Raw genomic sequence first — 18,591 nt, 5'->3', positions numbered from 1 at the left:
AAACATTAAAATTAATGAAAGTAAAATAAAACAAAACAAAATAAAATGTGTTGCCTCCGAAACGTCGTGAATTTTATTTTGTTTTGTTTTATTTTACTTTCATTAATTTTAATGTTTTTACCTACGTGACTTTACCGAAAAAACCTGAGAATATGAATACTTGCAGTCACGAAAGCTTCAAATCTAGAATTGATAGCCAACATGTTCATGGAAAAGTTTGAATCAGACCCCATCCAGACATCCACCCTGCGTCCTTCGCTGTGGAAGAGGTATGTGGATGACACTTTCGTCATTTGGCCACATGGCCTCTCAGCATTGAACCACTTCTTGGACCACATCAATTTCAGACACCCATCCATCAGATTCACCATGGAAGTGTAGAAAGATGGTAAACTACCATTCTTAGATATTCTGTTTGAGAGGAGACCTGATGGATCCTTGGGACATTCTGTCTACAGGAAAGCCACCCACACAAATTCCTACTTGAAACCTGATTCCCACCACCACCCATCTCAAAATATGTATCTCATCAAAACGCTATACCACAGAGCTCAAAGCATTTCTGACCAACACCACCTGGCCAGTGAATTCAGACATGTACATCGGGCCCTCAGGATGAACGGATACTCTGACCGCACCATCCGCCAAGCTGTTTCTCCCACCATACAGAAACTCCGATCAAAACTATCACGTTGCCATACATAGCAGACGTGACCAAAAAGATCTCCAAAATTCTAAACAAACATAAGATCCAAGTCCGATTCAGTACAGTACATAAAATCCGTGATCTAATTCCAGCTGTGAAAGATGTCATTCCTGACTTACAATACCCTGGAGTCTACAAACTGAGTTGCAGTTGTGGTGATTGCTACATTGGAGAAACGAAACGTCATATCTCTGATCGTGTCCGCGAGCACAAGTCAGATCTGAAACTGATTCTTCCGCCGTTGCCGATCATTGCTACAACGCTGTGAGCTCTCATGAAATTGTCTTTTCCGAGACCAAGGTGCTCTGCAAACCTCCTGGCTACCATCAAAGGTTTGTACACGAAGCCATCCAAATATACAAACACAGACATAATTTCAACCGTGATGATGGGTACAAACTTAGTAATCATTGGAAAGATGTTATTAACCATGCTAAAAAGATGTAACTACACATATTTGGACCATCTTATTTGACAGGCACCATTCTTCAGTTACCATATAGTTTCTTCTTCTTTTTTCACACACTGGTTTTCCTACTTTAAATTTTACCACACATATTTGGCAAATCAAGAATTAATCCCAGCAACGTAACAAAAGTGCTGTTTCATCTACATAACAAAGGCTCAGTCCCATTCATAGCAGCTGCACCTTTACATCAGCCGCACCTTAACAATTCTACACAACAAAGACTCATTCCTGGCAGCGTTTTCAGCCTCACCACTTCTACATAACAAAAGGCTTAGTCCCATTTACACGCACCTTTACATTAGCCGCACCTAGTTTACAAAACAAAGGCTCATTCCTAACAGTGTGCTTCAGCCGCACCGAACCTCACAAAAATAATATTCAGGGCCCACCTTGGCTCCTCCCACCCTCATCCAGTATATATACAAGGACTGTTTTCTTGGAATTTCTCCTACTTGATACAGCTATCGTGCTGTGACGGTTCCACCTGAAGACGGAAGCTTGTGTTGCCTCCGAAACGTCGTGATTTTTATTTTATTTTTATTTTACTTTTATTAATTTAAATTTTTTATCTACGTGACTTTACCGAAAAAACCTAAGAATAGGAATTTCACTGTCGTATGAAAAATTCGTAGGGTTTAGTGGCAGCATAAAATATTTAACCAACAAAAACAGGTAACTTATTCCAAACTGCTAAATTCTCAGGATAAACGCATTCGGTTGCCATATTCATTACTAACCCCACATCAATGTATGCAACATGTTAATTAGTACCGAAAATACGATTTTAAATATACGATGAAGGCTAGAAACTGACTTAAATAATGTTTCTCCTGTCTCGAGAGCTGTCAGAATGTACCTGCGTCATTTTAACTGATGTTTCTTGTTCTGAAAAATGCAGTCATATTCGGGACTCCTGACGTCATTTCACAAACATAGTGCGTCAGAACCCTTTTGGGAAATGCATTATGCGCACCTGCCTGGCTAAATTTGAATAAATACGTCACTCACCTTCCTTACTCACTTATAAAGCCCCATGCAGGAGACCACAGCGAGACACCTGGAGAGAGCATCCATCGTGAGGAAACGCATTTCGGAACTGAGTCTCAAGGTTCGTTTTTTAAAAGCCCTTGTGCAAATACAGAAAATATATATTTGATATGTATATATTTATAAAGGCTCTGTTGGTCAATTTCTCAAGCTTTCCCTCTTTTGGCCGGTACTCCAAGGGTGTGTAGCTATTGTTAATTATTAGTTGGCGTGTTTACCCAGGGAAACCTCACTGAGTCTCAAGACTCTATTCGAGGAGGTTTCTGCCTCGTTTTCACAGTAGGCAGTGATGTTGCTCTGTGTATAATCCCACTTGAGTAATTTTAAAGTAATTTTCAGCATTGGAATGTTTTGGCCAAGACAAGCTTACATTTTTTTTTCACAATCAGACCATTTCAAGTTCATGAGCTTGGCGGAGTGTTGCAGTGCGAGGACCATAATAGATGGTGACCGACTTGGGAAGGACTTAACCCACCCATGGTAAGATCACAGTTGATTGTGATGATGGGATGTGGTCAGAAAACTAGATGTGGGCGACTTTGTGATGTGTGCGTTTGAGTTAATTTAATTTGTTTACATGGATGTTCCCGTTTAGCCAGGTTCCTGACTGTTTTACAAGGAAGATTTGGTGGTGCGTGAGCACAGCAACAATACAGACAAAAACATCAATATTGCAGACAAGTACAGGGTCCTGAAGGAATATGGCACAACTAACAAACTCGGTATTTAACGGTCGTGAACTAAACACATGCGAAAAAAGTTTTAATATAATGGAAGCAAGATGCGCCAAAAAAGTTAGGTAGAGGTGAAAAAAAGCTCTGTGTTTTGGCCTAATAGGGTTAAACAGAGGGGGAGTGAAGGGAGTTAGTTTTAAATATTAATAAAAAAGACACATCTGAGGCTACGGGAGGGAGTTAGAGGAACAACATGATCCTTTTTTTAATTGGCTGATTTGATTAAACCCTTTGGGTTGAAGACAGCCCATTGATGGACTCTCTGGATTTCCATCGGGGAGAGATTCGAGTTGATGTACAGGTTGCAATGATGAGTTCTATAGGGAGCGTCAAGGGAAAAATGGAGGGCAGAGTGGAGGGAATGAGGAAGGCGAATTAAGAGGTGGATAAATAGTCGTATCACAAGGCTGGATTTCAGTGTTGATGTGGCCTGCAGATGTAAAAAGCTTGCGTGCTGCCACGGCCGTATAATTATGAACTGCGAGCGCATCACAATTTATGCAGATATTAGCATCACGTGCCGCTTTACTAATGATTAACTCTCGATGAATCAATACTCTAACGTGGCTGTCGGTTCGACACTGAGCGGAATCGATATTATAGACACCTAAATTCAGGTTTCACAAAACCTTATACAGTATTGGCAGAGACGCGCCCCTATGGGACAACATACTTTCTTCCATACATAGGCAGATAAATGATCGGTATTTTTGTCAGGTTTCGATTTTAAATGTTTCGAGTGCAACACCTGGCAGGCTTATGAGCACACAAAAGTTAAATTAAAAAGGACTGGCGTATCCTGAGCTGCGTTGCCAGGGAAACCGAGTCGATCCGTATGCTAATTACAGTCGACTCAATTATCCAAGCTAATGACGGGAAGGACGGCCGCATATAACACTGGTCTGCAGCCAAAATGCTTATGAAATAAATGTAGTCCAACCTTACTAATTCTGGGTCACTGAGAATGAAAACGATGCTTAAAATTGTTGATTGGCTCTAGTTTTCAAGATATGCTACTGGGTCAGTATATATAACCCTTGACTTGGGAATGGCGGAGGATTAGTGAGTTATTAAGGGAAGGGATCTCAGTTTAAACCAGAAATGACTAAAATACATCTTTGACTGGGTTTGGACAGTACTTGCTTTTTGAGTAAAACAATTAATGATGCAATCTGAACCTGGTATTGCATCATACGTGATATGAATTGCATAATCTTATTCCTAGAAGTCATGGATGATGCAATCATAACTATACTTACATCCCTCTGGTGAAAAAAATGCCCTATATCAGCTCTAGAAATCACAGTGTCGTGCTCTCTTATTTGTCAGTGTTTGATTTTGCAAAGGAACACATTTATGTTTAGCCAAAGCGAACAGAGATGCCTCGTACTTCTCTGAACAAACCAGATAACTACTGCTATGTTTGTGGTGAAGCCACTTTTGCATCACAAAAGCCCAGTATAACCACTATGGTTAAGAAAGCCTATCACCTTTATTTTGGCTGCAAAATTGGAGATCAGGACAAGATGTGGGCCCAACCCATATGCTGCAACACTTGTGCAACAAATTTTCGCCAGTGGTTGAACAGGAACAGGAAATCTATGCCCTTTGCAGTGCAAATGATTTGGAAAGAGCCAACAGATCATATCAGCATTTGTTACTTCTGCATGGCACCTCCAGTTGGGAAAGGTGTGTCAAAGAAGAAAAGTGGACTGTGCAGTATCCAAACATTCCATCAGCTATATGCCCAGTACCCCACGGAGAAGGACTGCGGATTCCTGATGCACCAGAATCATTCTCACCTTGAGTCTGACGAGGGAGAGGATGAAACTTCTGGTCCTGAACCATCAAGGTCACATGACTTAGATTTTCTCCCATCCTCCTCCTCTGAACCACACCTCATAACACAAGGTGAACTGAAAGACCTTGTCAGGAATTTGGAACTACCCAAGAGAAAGGCAGAGCTGTTGGGCTCAAGACTACAGCAGTGGAATATCCTGGCAGGTGATGTTAGGGTTTCCATGTTCCATGACCATCAAAAAGACCTTGTCACATTCGTTTTCATGAAAGGTGATCTTGTTGCCTGCAACATCGATGGTGTGATGGCAGCCCTCAACATCGTTCATGATCCAAATGAGTGGAGACTGTTCATTGATTCATCGAAGATGAGTCTTAAAGCTGTTTTTCTGCATAATGGCAATGTTTTGCCATGAATTCCAGTTGGTCATGCAGCCCATATGAAGGAAACTTATGATAACATGAAACAATTTTTGAGGTGCATAAACTATGACCAACATCGGATGCAGCTTTGTGGCGATTTTAAGGTTGTGGCTCTCTTGCTTGGTCTGCAGACTGGATACACAAAGTACTGCTGTTTTCTCTTCGAATTGGATAGTCGTGCGAGAGATTCCCATTACATCAAGATAGATTGGCCACTCCGACCGTCATTGGAGCCTGGGAGGAAAAGTGTTCAGCATCCACCACTTGTTGAATCAAGGAAGATTTTGTTACCACCCTTTCATATCAAGCTGGGTCTGATAAAGAACTTTGTCAAAGCCATGGACAAAACTCAAGCAGCTTTCAAGTACATCCGTGAAAAATTTCCAAGGTTAAGTGAAGCTAAGATAAAGGAAGGTGTCTTTGTTGGTCCTCAGATTCGTGAACTTCTTCGAGATGATGCAGTTGACAGTGCACTGCGTGGCAAGGAAAAGACGGCATGGAAAGCATTCCAGTTAGTGGCAACAGATTTTCGCGGAAACAACAAGGCAGACAACTACAGGGAGTTGGTGGAAACCAGAGGCGGGCCGTCAGGGCCAGCAAGGCCTTCTCTGCTGGCCTAGAGATTGTCAGAATCAGAAAATAATAATTTTATTTAAAAAAATCATTAATGCTATATGTATTTTTCAAAGTTCGTTCCCATCAGTCTATTAACGTAATTTCATTGCTACTCTCTCCCTCAGTTGCACTGCTTCCAGTGCAGCTCATATAAATTCGAGCTTTTATCCAATCAGATTTTCCACCTGTGCTGTCTCCGGGTGAAAAATCTACCCTGAGGCCTTCAAAATTTCAAGTGAATCCCCTCTGCTGTTGAAGCATTTGGGGACGATGTTGTTGATTGTCATATTCTTTAACCAATCAGATTTCGAGTTTACCATGTTGGGCGTATTCTTTGACACGCCGGAGTCTTCTAGCTTGCCTAGCCGCCTACATTAGCACTTTTCGTGTGGCGTGATCGGAGGGCCAGATAGCTAACTGAAGTAAAACTAGCTAGCACATAACGTTGCATCATCAAAAAATTATTTAAACTTCATTTCGTGACGTTTAGATTTTTAGATGTAGTACTTTAGATTTTTTGTTTAGATTTTTACTTAGTCCTGTTGTTTTTTAACGCACAATGGCTGAAGGAGGAGAATAAATGGATTTGGTGGCAGATTTACTGGCAAAGCCTTTTTCGAGGAGGACCTTTCAAGAAAAGCCGGGCCTGTTACTAGCTATTTATTATTATTGCTTGCTTTAGGTCATTGCTGCTGGTGTGAATTATATTCAAATTCAGTGGCCTGACTGTGCCTTTGAGTGTGCGTGGTGGCATGTGCGTTTAGGCCCAGCAGCTTGGCTGGAATTTTTGGGGAAGCCTGTTGAATCCTGATTGTGTTATTTGTGTTTTACGGCATTTTTGCTTGCTTGGTGGTCGTATGAGCAAATGTGAGTGGTTGTTGTGAGTTTGTTCTTGTTTCTTTGGTAATGACATTGATTTGAGCTATGCGATGTCTATTTGTGATGCAGCCTCCTGTCGTACTGTGTAATAGTGGAACATCCTTGATGGTTTCAGTCACTATGTATTTATGTCTCTGCAATTAGTGTATTTTAACTCTCATAGGTGTTGAGCTTCATGTTAAATCACTTTATTCCACTCGATAAAGGTTACTGTCACTGTAAATATGGGGTGGTTACGTCGAATGACAATGTTCTTCATCTGAGGACGGCTGCTTGCGTTGTGGCCGAGACGTCGTGAGAATTATTTTATTATGTTTTATTTTTATTATTTTATTATTTCCATTCTACGTGACTTTACCGAAAGAACCAAGAAGAGAAATATCCTATAGCCCTAGTGTCATGAGGAGGTTATTCGAAGGCAGTTTAATTGCGGGAGGATAGCATTGAAGGCCTCGGTGTAAAATACACGGCCCTCCACTGGTGGAAACCCTCCTCAAGGCATACAAAAGCCTTGACTGCAACATTTAACCAAGACATTGCAACAATGGATAAACGCTATCAGGGCAAATGGAGCCCATCAATGCTTGTGGACTATTGCTGGGCAGTGACAAGAGATGCTCCATTTAATGAATACAAGAGACAAGCCAAGAAGCGCCGAGTAGACACTGAATAAGGACTAAACTATGTACTTATAAGGGAAGTAATAAAATAATAAAAATAAAACATAATAAAACAATTCTCACGACGTTTCGGCCACAACGCAAGCAGCCGTCCTCAGGCGAAGAATGAGAACATTATCAAGCTAGGAGCTTATGTAGGTGTAGCGAGGAGGAGCGCCTTAACAAAAGAATGTGCATATGAAGAGGAATTTAGCATACCAATGGGCAATGAGTAGGAGGTGGGCGGAGGGGTTTCAAAGTCCCATTATGCCCATGCATTATGCAGGATAAACAGCACCACGGGGGGGCGCAAGGAACAACGTTAATAAAGGAAAGGAATGTTAATGATATGTAGCTGCATTTACCCAACAACCACGTAGAAAACCAAAGTAAAAACTACATAAAAAACTAAAATATAAACTGATACTTACTATACTCTACAATAAGCTGAGTTGCTAACAACAAATAATAACTTACAATTCTACGTCGTAAGAAGTATATAATATACTTCCATCTAAACTTTATTCTCTTAGCATATACAGTACTATATACTGCCATAGATAAACCCAACATTAAATTATATACTGTATTGCTGTAAACCACCCTATACTTTATACATTTTAATATAACACTATGTATTATTCAACTCACCCTAATGTGTATCGAAATGGTTTATTACGTCCTTCCAATGATTGCTAAGCCTGAATCCATCTTCTCGGTTAAAATTGTCTCCGTGTTTGTATATGTGGATCGCCTCATGAACGAATCTCTCATGATAGCCAGATGGCTTGCAGAGAACCTCCGTCTTGGAGAAGTCAATGTCATGTGAGCCCACTGAGTTGTAACAGTGGTCTGCCACGGCTGAGGTGTTTGTCCTACCGTGTTTTAGATCAGCTTTATGTTCACGAATGCGGTCTGAGACGTGTCGTTTGGTTTCCCCAATGTAACTGCTACCACAGAGGCAACTTAGTTTGTAGACGCCAGGGTACTGTATGTCTGGAATCACATCTTTTACAGACGGTACCAGATCACGGATTTTATGTACTGTGTTGAATCGGACCTGGATCTTGTGTTTAATCAGGATTTTGGAGATCTTTTTTGTGACCCCAGCAATGTAGGGTAAGGTGATGGTCTTGAAAGGCTCCTCAACAGGATCTTTCTTGGTGGTTGGAGTGATGGCTTTGCGGATTGTGTAGTCGGAGTAACCATTAGCCTTAAGAGCTTGGCGTACGTGTTTGAGTTCACTGGAAATGTGTTCATGGTCGGAGATGCATTGGGCTCTATGATATAGAGTCTTGATGAGGGAATTCTTCTGGGATGGATGGTGGTGGGAATCCGGTTTTAGATAAGCATCCGTGTGGGTGGCTTTCCTGTAGACAGAGTGGCTCATTGAACCATCAGGTCTCCTTTTGATTAGGACATCCAAAAAGGGTAGCTTGCCATCATTTTCGACTTCCATGGTGAATCTGATGGCTGGGTGTATGGAATTGATGTGGTCGAGAAATTGGTCTAGAGCAGGCCGGCCATGTGGCCAGATGACAAAAGTGTCGTCTACGTACCTCTTCCATAAGGTCGGGCGTAGAGTGGCAGTCTGGATGGCGTCCGTCTCAAATTTCTCCATGAAGATGTTGGCTACAACCGGAGATAGGGGGGAGCCCATTGGGGTGCCCTCAATTTGCTTGTAGAAGGTTCCATTCCAGGTGAAGTATGTATTGGTTAAGCAGTGTCTCACCAGGGGGGGTACCCCAGCATTTAGTCCTTGATGAACCAAGTCTTCAATGATTGCGATGGTGTCAGGCACAGGCACCTTGGTGAACAAGGAAACCACATCAAAACTGACAAGCAGGTCGTCTGGGGACAGGGCAATCCCCTTGATTGTCGATACCAGGTCAGTAGAGTTTAGTACTGCAGAGGTGGTTTTTCCAGTGAAAGGCCGTAGGATTTCGGACAAAAAACGAGCCAGTTTGTAAGTGGGGGAGTTGATAGTAGAGACAATGGGACGAAGAGGTGTATCTTCTTTATGTATCTTTGGCAAGCCGTACAATCTTGGTGGCCTAGCTGCAGAAGGTTTCAACGAGAACTGTTTGGTCTGATCAATTAATGCGGTTGAAGCAGAAATGATGTTGTTGGTTTTGGAGACGAGGCTGTTGGTGGGGTCTCTTTTTATTTTTGTATAGCTGCCATCGTTGAGTAGTTCTTGAATTTTGTTGTTGTATTCTATTTTAAATAAAAAGAGACCCCACCAGCAGCCTCGTCTCCAAAACCAACAACATCATTTCTGCTTCAACCGCATTAATTGATCAGACCAAACAGTTCTCGTTGAAACCTTCTGCAGCTAGGCCACCAAGATTGTACGGCTTGCCAAAGATACATAAAGAAGATACACCTCTTCGTCCCATTGTCTCTACTATCAACTCCCCCACTTACAAACTGGCTCGTTTTTTGTCCGAAATCCTACGGCCTTTCACTGGAAAAACCACCTCTGCAGTACTAAACTCTACTGACCTGGTATCGACAATCAAGGGGATTGCCCTGTCCCCAGACGACCTGCTTGTCAGTTTTGATGTGGTTTCCTTGTTCACCAAGGTGCCTGTGCCTGACACCATCGCAATCATTGAAGACTTGGTTCATCAAGGACTAAATGCTGGGGTACCCCCCCTGGTGAGACACTGCTTAACCAATACATACTTCACCTGGAATGGAACCTTTTACAAGCAAATTGAGGGCACCCCAATGGGCTCCCCCCTATCTCCGGTTGTAGCCAACATCTTCATGGAGAAATTTGAGACGGACGCCATCCAGACTGCCACTCTACGCCCGACCTTATGGAAGAGGTACGTAGACGACACTTTTGTCATCTGGCCACATGGCCGGCCTGCTCTAGACCAATTTCTCGACCACATCAATTCCATACACCCAGCCATCAGATTCACCATGGAAGTCGAAAATGATGGCAAGCTACCCTTTTTGGATGTCCTAATCAAAAGGAGACCTGATGGTTCAATGAGCCACTCTGTCTACAGGAAAGCCACCCACACGGATGCTTATCTAAAACCGGATTCCCACCACCATCCATCCCAGAAGAATTCCCTCATCAAGACTCTATATCATAGAGCCCAATGCATCTCCGACCATGAACACATTTCCAGTGAACTCAAACACGTACGCCAAGCTCTTAAGGCTAATGGTTACTCCGACTACACAATCCGCAAAGCCATCACTCCAACCATCAAGAAAGATCCTGTTGAGGAGCCTTTCAAGACCATCACCTTACCCTACATTGCTGGGGTCACAAAAAAGATCTCCAAAATCCTGATTAAACACAAGATCCAGGTCCGATTCAACACAGTACATAAAATCCGTGATCTGGTACCGTCTGTAAAAGATGTGATTCCAGACATACAGTACCCTGGCGTCTACAAACTAAGTTGCCTCTGTGGTAGCAGTTACATTGGGGAAACCAAACGACACGTCTCAGACCGCATTCGTGAACATAAAGCTGATCTAAAACACGGTAGGACAAACACCTCAGCCGTGGCAGACCACTGTTACAACTCAGTGGGCTCACATGACATTGACTTCTCCAAGACGGAGGTTCTCTGCAAGCCATCTGGCTATCATGAGAGATTCGTTCATGAGGCGATCCACATATACAAACACGGAGACAATTTTAACCGAGAAGATGGATTCAGGCTTAGCAATCATTGGAAGGACGTAATAAACCATTTCGATACACATTAGGGTGAGTTGAATAATACATAGTGTTATATTAAAATGTATAAAGTATAGGGTGGTTTACAGCAATACAGTATATAATTTAATGTTGGGTTTATCTATGGCAGTATATAGTACTGTATATGCTAAGAGAATAAAGTTTAGATGGAAGTATATTATATACTTCTTACGACGTAGAATTGTAAGTTATTATTTGTTGTTAGCAACTCAGCTTATTGTAGAGTATAGTAAGTATCAGTTTATATTTTAGTTTTTTATGTAGTTTTTACTTTGGTTTTCTACGTGGTTGTTGGGTAAATGCAGCTACATATCATTAACATTCCTTTCCTTTATTAACGTTGTTCCTTGCGCCCCCCCGTGGTGCTGTTTATCCTGCATAATGCATGGGCATAATGGGACTTTGAAACCCCTCCGCCCACCTCCTACTCATTGCCCATTGGTATGCTAAATTCCTCTTCATATGCACATTCTTTTGTTAAGGCGCTCCTCCTCGCTACACCTACATAAGCTCCTAGCTTGATAATGTTCTCATTCTTCGCCTGAGGACGGCTGCTTGCGTTGTGGCCGAAACGTCGTGAGAATTGTTTTATTATGTTTTATTTTTATTATTTGATTACTTCCCTTCTACGTGACTTTACCGAAAGAACCAAGAAGATGAATCCCTGCAGTCACGAAAGCTTTAAATCGAAATTTATGTACTTATATATACATAATAGTTTTTTTGCCTTTTGTTTCATAATACATTTTATTTATACAACTATTTTGCTGATTTTTAAAGTGTTACATGAACAGGACAGGTGACATGTTATCATGTTAAGCAACCATAAACACATGAAAAGACCTAGGTTTACAATTTATGAGTAGAACTCTACTATCTACACAATATACATAGACGTAAAATGTAAAAATTTGGGAACAGTAGCCAATCAGTTGTTTTAATTGTCATATTTGAATTCAGCACATCAAAATCCATAATAAACAGCACATTTCATCTCTGAAGCAGACGACGTCAAAAAAATTGTAGACCAGTGGAAGTAAAAATCACAGATAATCCAATTCTTTTAATTTTTACGCGGGTCTCTATGCCAAAAACGAACGATCGACCAATCGATGCGCGTGCTCAGTGATAACACTTTCCTGCTCCCGCGCAGATGAATCCGCCCACAAAGTGGACAGCAGCATAGCCACGCCAATCAACATCAAACTCTGCCCACTGTTGTAGAGATATGCAACTACTATACTGTTGAGGCAATAACGTGGGTTTTGGATTAACCGGAGCACATATTTGTTCAGTTTAAGCACATGACTTTTACTAAATATTTCCAGGACTAACAATGTATAAATGCTTTTAGATGTTTAATTTGGGCCTAAGGGAAAATCCATGAGTTGTTAATTTATGTTAAAATATGAGGTGCCTGAGTCGTGACGTCACTGAGTCATGGCTTTGTTGTGCGCTTCATTGTGGGCAGCTTGAACCATGGAAACGACACATTTGTTTTGAGTGAACAAGAGTGTGAAAAACGGTCTAACAAATATTAATCCTATCCCATGCACCAGTTTTGCTACTTTGTGAGCGATCACACAAATCCCGATGTTTTTCATCGACAAATTATTAACTTATGTGAAAGTTCTTGATCTCTAGGAGTGACATTCGGAAATTCAAATGGTTAAATGAAGGATACTGACTGACGGACAACCTCCCTGGGTTTTAGCATGCAATGATGCAAATCCACGACTGAGGGTTATGATTCGGTCTGAGAATGATGTCTCATTTGTATTGTTACTGAATGGTTCTGTCTCGTTTATACAGGTTTTTTTCTCACCGTGTGCATTTTTCATTTGCAGTGGCTGTCTCTACAGTAGAGTGGCTTTGGCAGAATACCCATACACAGAAAGTGACGATGCAATCCCATCATCTCGCACCAGGTCTACGTATCAGGACAGATGGTCGGTCCTTTATTCCACTTGGACTTGCACGGAAACCCATCTCGGTTTCCCGTCTAATGATTGGCCACGACGCTGCCAATGCACCACCATTGGCGGTAACCTCACAGCAGCAGGAGAGTTCACGCTCACACGTTAGACCCCCATCACACGCGGAGCCAGATTTTGCCAAAAATGAGTCACAACGCCAACATGTTCCACATCAACCAACTTCTGCCACCCGTCGAGCCAAAGCCTTTAGTGAAAACGAACTTGAGATACTGGTCGTTGAGTTTTTAAAGAGGCGTCATAATTTGTTGAAAACTGGTGCGAAGAAACCCAGTAATCATATCAAAATGTTTACATGGAACCAAATCGCTCAGGCTTTCAAGGCTAAGGGGTTCGACCACCGCAATATTTCAAGCTGCCAAAAGCGGTGGCATGACCTGAAGCGGAGTGCCTTAAATAAAGTGGACCTCGAGAAGCTAAGGAGGTCGAATCCTGGTTGGCAATTTGAAGCATCTCCATCACCCCTCACTAGAGCTGAGAATAAGTTGTTGAAAAGCTTATATCCAGAGAAGTGGAAGTGGATGATTGGTGTTGATACAGCAATCACAATAACTACATCTACAGGTATAACCATTCTTCGTATGTTCTTCTTGTCGCAATTGCATATTGAATGACATATCATTAAGATAGAAACACGCACCCAGTTACACAAATACACAACAGCAATAGCAACAATTTAGTGCTACATGATGGCATCATCTTTTCAATGGATATGCCAGCGTTATTACGCTTTCACGGCACGCAGATTGGCAACGGCTAACTTACAAGTCAGTCAATTCTTAATTGTACGCCGTAATCCATTGAGGAAGGCCTATTCCGCAAGATAACTCTGAGGTAGAATATTACCAATGCAAACATGAAGATAGCATGTTGCAAATATGATAATAACGTACAAATCAAGACAAATAGCTCAAAGATGTTGGGGGAAAAAAACATATCACTAGGTCGACAGAGACCAGGCAAGTAGTTCGCTCATGATAGCGAAATAATTTTCAGCGATTTTTAATCAACAGATGCTCGACTTGTATTTTTTTCATGATCGTCACTCATCTGCATCCTGTTGTTGCTGGAAGGCACCTGTTTGACTCTCTTTCACCGAAGATGATTTTCATACCACATACATCGGCATGTTCTTTGAACTACCTCTACTATATCTTGTGCAGATTCCACTCCACGTCCAACTGCCCAGACACCCTAACCCCAAGCGACTAGTCTGATAAACCAAATTTTTCAGCTATGAAGGATCCCATTAAGGTTACTTCAATACAGTGCCATTTTCTGTTTGACAATCAGCAAAATAATATTTGCCAAAGGTAGAGAAAGTCACACATTCCTTACGAGCACTTTCAATTCTTTTCAATATATTTATCATTATAGAAATGCAATAATGCTGATCATTCTGGTGTGTATCTTTTGTTATTTTCAGGAAATTATGACAATCCGGAAGAGAACCAACACCGGTATTCACCATTAACGGAATATGAAAATACAGCTGAACAGCTGGAAATGGTTGAGGAAAGCGAATATATATCGAATGATATGCAGGGCAACGACCATCAGTCTGATGACAAAAAAGAAACTTGGAAATGGGTGGAAAGCCAGTTATCACAGGCGAGTGTCAAAGTAGAGGAAAGGGCAACATCACTAGCAGAAGCTCTCCATGAGCTTAGACAGCTAACACAGTCGCTGCGGCAAGAGCTTCAAGGTTCTGCTGCTGGGCCCTCTGGCTGCCAGTAATTAATTTAATAACAAGCTCCCTATAATGCTATACTATGTAATTATGAGTCTAATCAATAAGTATAATCTAATCAAATAACATGCGCGGATTATTGGTTTGCATAATTCCGTATATTCAGTGTGAATTTAACTCAGATGTTTTCCATGATAGTACAATGTCTCATTTCCAACTTGCTGAAACTAAAGTTAGATGAATATGTGAAATTATCGCATACGTTAACGTATATATAATATAACAGTGGCACTGCGTCCAAATACGTTACTAGACAAAGGTAAATAGCTAACTGCTTGAGGCATGGGGAATGCTTTACCTGAGTTTACAAGTAAGCCAATGTACTTGAGATGAATACATTGCTGGATGTGAAAAGGTCGATTTGTTAAAATATAAAGAAAGTGACCTACACATTGCACGAATCATGCACTGTGCGTGTTTAATTGGTCAGGGTAGATGTGTGATGGTGGGATTTGCGTCATTGTGCGGTATTTACAATATATACAGATGGTGTCTCTATACTTACGTGTATAGGCCCAACAATAGCATGTGAAAACAGAGCAAAATATGGAAAACAAATCAAAATATTGCTGAAGTTCTCGAGAACAGTGGGGTGGTGACATTTCCCAGCAGTACCGCATTCGCCGCTTTTTGAAAAGGTTCGCAATTTGAAAACGGTGGCCACCATGGTTATTATTGTACGTTTACTAATATTAAAATACGCGTAATCCACTTGAAATGGACGTTAAAGATCCCTGACCTCAGTGAAAACGAGTAGGCTATTGTTTGCTGGCGTTATGGACCACATTTTCCAAATTCTAAATATTACCCAAAAATGCCTCCAGTTGGGATTACATTCACAGAGCAACAATCACCGACCTCTACTGGCAAATTTAAGCCTGATTGCAGGCCAAGTGCGGTGTCACCTTATGCCCCATAGGGGCAGCTGCCATTGGGGGTCGTCGAGACTGGTCCACATAGCAAGTATAGCCCCCGACCGGCACATATACCCGTTTCTAGCACAGGTGCTGAGTCACCTTTTTTCTGCCACTAGGGGTGCTCATTAAAATGTGTTGAGATGAGATGTAATCTTCATCGCTCATTGTTTTGAGACGCTTCAGTGTAAAGGCGCGCGGCTCTACCAAAACAAATCTAAATTATTATGATTATGCTGTTGTACGTGTTATTGTTTGCATGATGTCTTGTTCATAAAATATTCATACATCAATCTTTTTGTCGTTTCTTGCTTCATTACATACGTCACTTATATTTTCTTTTAAACTTTCCATCAATAGAATTTGCAAGAACCAACAATGTGCATGTATGTAAAGGAGGCTGAGTCTCGTGTCCGGTATAGCGTCATTACCTGCAATTAGACGGAAAGCTGCTGGAGATCTGTGCCAGGTCTTTCCCTGTCTCGTGACCCTTGTGAAGAATTTGACCAACCAAGAAGGAGTGCGTGGGCCAAGGTGCTTTTAGAACTCAGCAGAGAACTTGTCATAAACCTACAGCGGTGCCAGATGTAATACCGTTCAAAACATTGTTCAGTTCAGTCACTATAAAAAATATCTGGGCAGGTTCTGGTTTGATGTGTCTGGCGAAAGGTCTTCCATCTCTTTATAGGTGCCTTTTAACTTCCTTTTCCAATTGCGCTCTTGTCATATGGAATAGATGGCTAGTTACTTAGTTTGATGCCACTGCAAAATGACATAGTAGACTCCAACACTTCCGGCTGGAATTAGTCAAGTCCAATTTCTCAGTCATTTTCACCAATCTGACTCGGCAAGCTGCTTCCAGATATCTGATCAGATCATCGGCCACGTTTGGGCCGTCGAGATAGGGAGTGTAGGCAGGGTGGCTGCCACGTGGAATGTCCACGTAAGCTACTTTGTAGATGGCGCCATGAAAATATCTGTAAGCTGCATCCATTATAATGTAAGTTTGCTGCGTAAAAATGCACCTCGCAGGAACAGTTTCTCAGGGTGCATCTTCCCCACCAGCGGTGCAGCTTTAGAGGGAACCGGATGTGTTTCATGCTGGCCAGCCCCAGCACCACCAAGAGCTGGACGCCTGTCTGGCAGACCCACAAGCACCGAGACCCCACCTGTGAGCAACACCGTTTGACAGTGCCCCTCAATCTCTATCTTGAGCTCCCTCCTTCTCAGCCAGTTGCTTGGCCAAACTTAAAGTTAAATTTTTTTGTTAATTTCATTTGTTGCACGGTGGATACCGTTTAGCTAATTCTCTGGCTATTTTACAGTGGAAATCCGCGGTGTGTGAGCACCGCACCAAAAAAAACAAACACAACATCGTCAATTTTGCAGGGTCCTTAAGGAAAATTGCACATATAACAAACGTGGTATTCAAAAACAGTGCAAGTGTAATATGAAAAAGTTAGTTACTGTTGCATGCAAGCTCTTTATTTTAGTCTAACATGGAGCTCTGCGACGCATCTCTGTAACTACGAGACGCGCTGACGTAACATCGAGGCTATAGAGACCCTCGGATGCAACGCGGATAAAGTAAAAGTGATGTGTTGCTCAGAGGAGAATTGAGACAGCGCTCACCTTTTTACAGTCCCAAGTCAGTAGTGGAAATTACAAGTTCTTATGGCAGAGGACAGTCCATCAATAATACTGGTAGGAACCACCTGGTTCCACCAGCCCACAGGGGATTATTGTGTCCATCTGTCCGTCGTGCATACAAAAATGGGAGGGGTGGGGCTGGGTGGAGAGGGGAGGGTGGGGAGGGGCTGGGTGGGAGGTGGGAGGGGTGGGGCTAGGTGGGGAGGGGCTGGTCACCCCGTGGTGCCCTTATAAAACTCAACGTTTAACCTACTCACGCCGGCTTGTGCCCGCCCTCACAGTCGGCCATATTTGCGGAATACACCACGCCGCCGTTGACCCTGGCCATTGACCGAGCAACCCAACGCTCCTACCAGCTCCCTCCGCAGGAATGTGTTTTTTTCTTTTTTTTTTTTGCTGTGGTTATGCACCACGGATCTTACTTGTAAAACATCCAGAAAACTGGCGATACGGGATAATCTGAAACAAATCAAATTAACTCAATAGGACAACCACTGTTGACTTCCCAACAAAGGGATAGTAATTTTATCGACCCCCGAAGGGGTTATAGGCCGAGTCGACTCCCAACCAGGATCACAACTCGCAACCTTCAAGATTGCGAACCGCTCACTCGACCCGGCTGGTGACGTTATCACAAATAATAATAATTCAATTTGTAACGCGCGCAAATTTGCGGACGTAACGGCCGTAACTCAGAGGCGCGGAGCCAAGCTCAGAGTCGCTCGAAAGCGCGGTTATAGAGGTGAGTTTGTAAGTCTATCTTGAAGGATACGATTGAGGTGATGCTGCGAATGTGCAGAGGGATAGTGTTCCAGACTGTTGGGGCTGCCACCGAGAAGTGGCGCATAGACATGACCATCCTGGATCTTGGTATCAAGAGGAGGTCGTGAGTCGTGCTGCGCAGGTATCTGCCGTGTGCTGAGCTGCAAGTTGTCAATAATGAAGAAAGGTACGGCGGGCAGGCAGATATGAAGGCATTGTGGCAGAGGCGATGGGTAGCCAGTTGAGGGCACGGAGACAGGCTAGTGAGTCGAGACGGGGATGAGTGTGCCAATGACGACGCGTGCAAGGTTGTTTTGTAGTCCTTGAAGTTTTTTTAGGTTGCCAGTGGAGGTCCGGACTAGGACGAAGTTGCAATAGTCAAGGCGAGACCCAACTATGCAACATGCCAATGTGTTGGCAATTTCAGTGGAGATGAGAGGACGTAGGTGTGTGAGAGCC

At 42.5% G+C, this 18,591-nt stretch overlaps 1 long non-coding RNA gene across 3 annotated transcripts; it reads left to right on the top strand.

Annotated features, from left to right (window-relative positions):
- Positions 1-2,213: 2,213 nt before the first annotated feature.
- On the top strand, positions 2,214-16,013 carry LOC144737847 (uncharacterized). 3 transcript variants are annotated; one of them, XR_013589082.1, is made up of 4 exons: positions 2,219-2,283; positions 2,612-2,702; positions 12,910-13,620; positions 14,483-16,013. It is a non-coding gene; the product is annotated as an uncharacterized LOC144737847 (long non-coding RNA). The 3 variants fall into 3 exon arrangements; XR_013589080.1 differs by lacking the exon at positions 2,612-2,702 and having other exon boundaries at positions 2,214-2,283; XR_013589081.1 differs by lacking the exon at positions 2,219-2,283 and having other exon boundaries at positions 2,306-2,702.
- The last annotated feature ends 2,578 nt before the right edge of the window (positions 16,014-18,591 follow it).

This window comes from Lampetra planeri, chromosome 74, assembly GCF_965212315.1.
Source record: "Lampetra planeri chromosome 74, kcLamPlan1.2.h2, whole genome shotgun sequence".
In the NCBI taxonomy this organism is placed as follows: Eukaryota; Metazoa; Chordata; class Hyperoartia; order Petromyzontiformes; family Petromyzontidae; genus Lampetra; species Lampetra planeri.
This window is presented reverse-complemented; position numbering and strand designations above follow the sequence as displayed.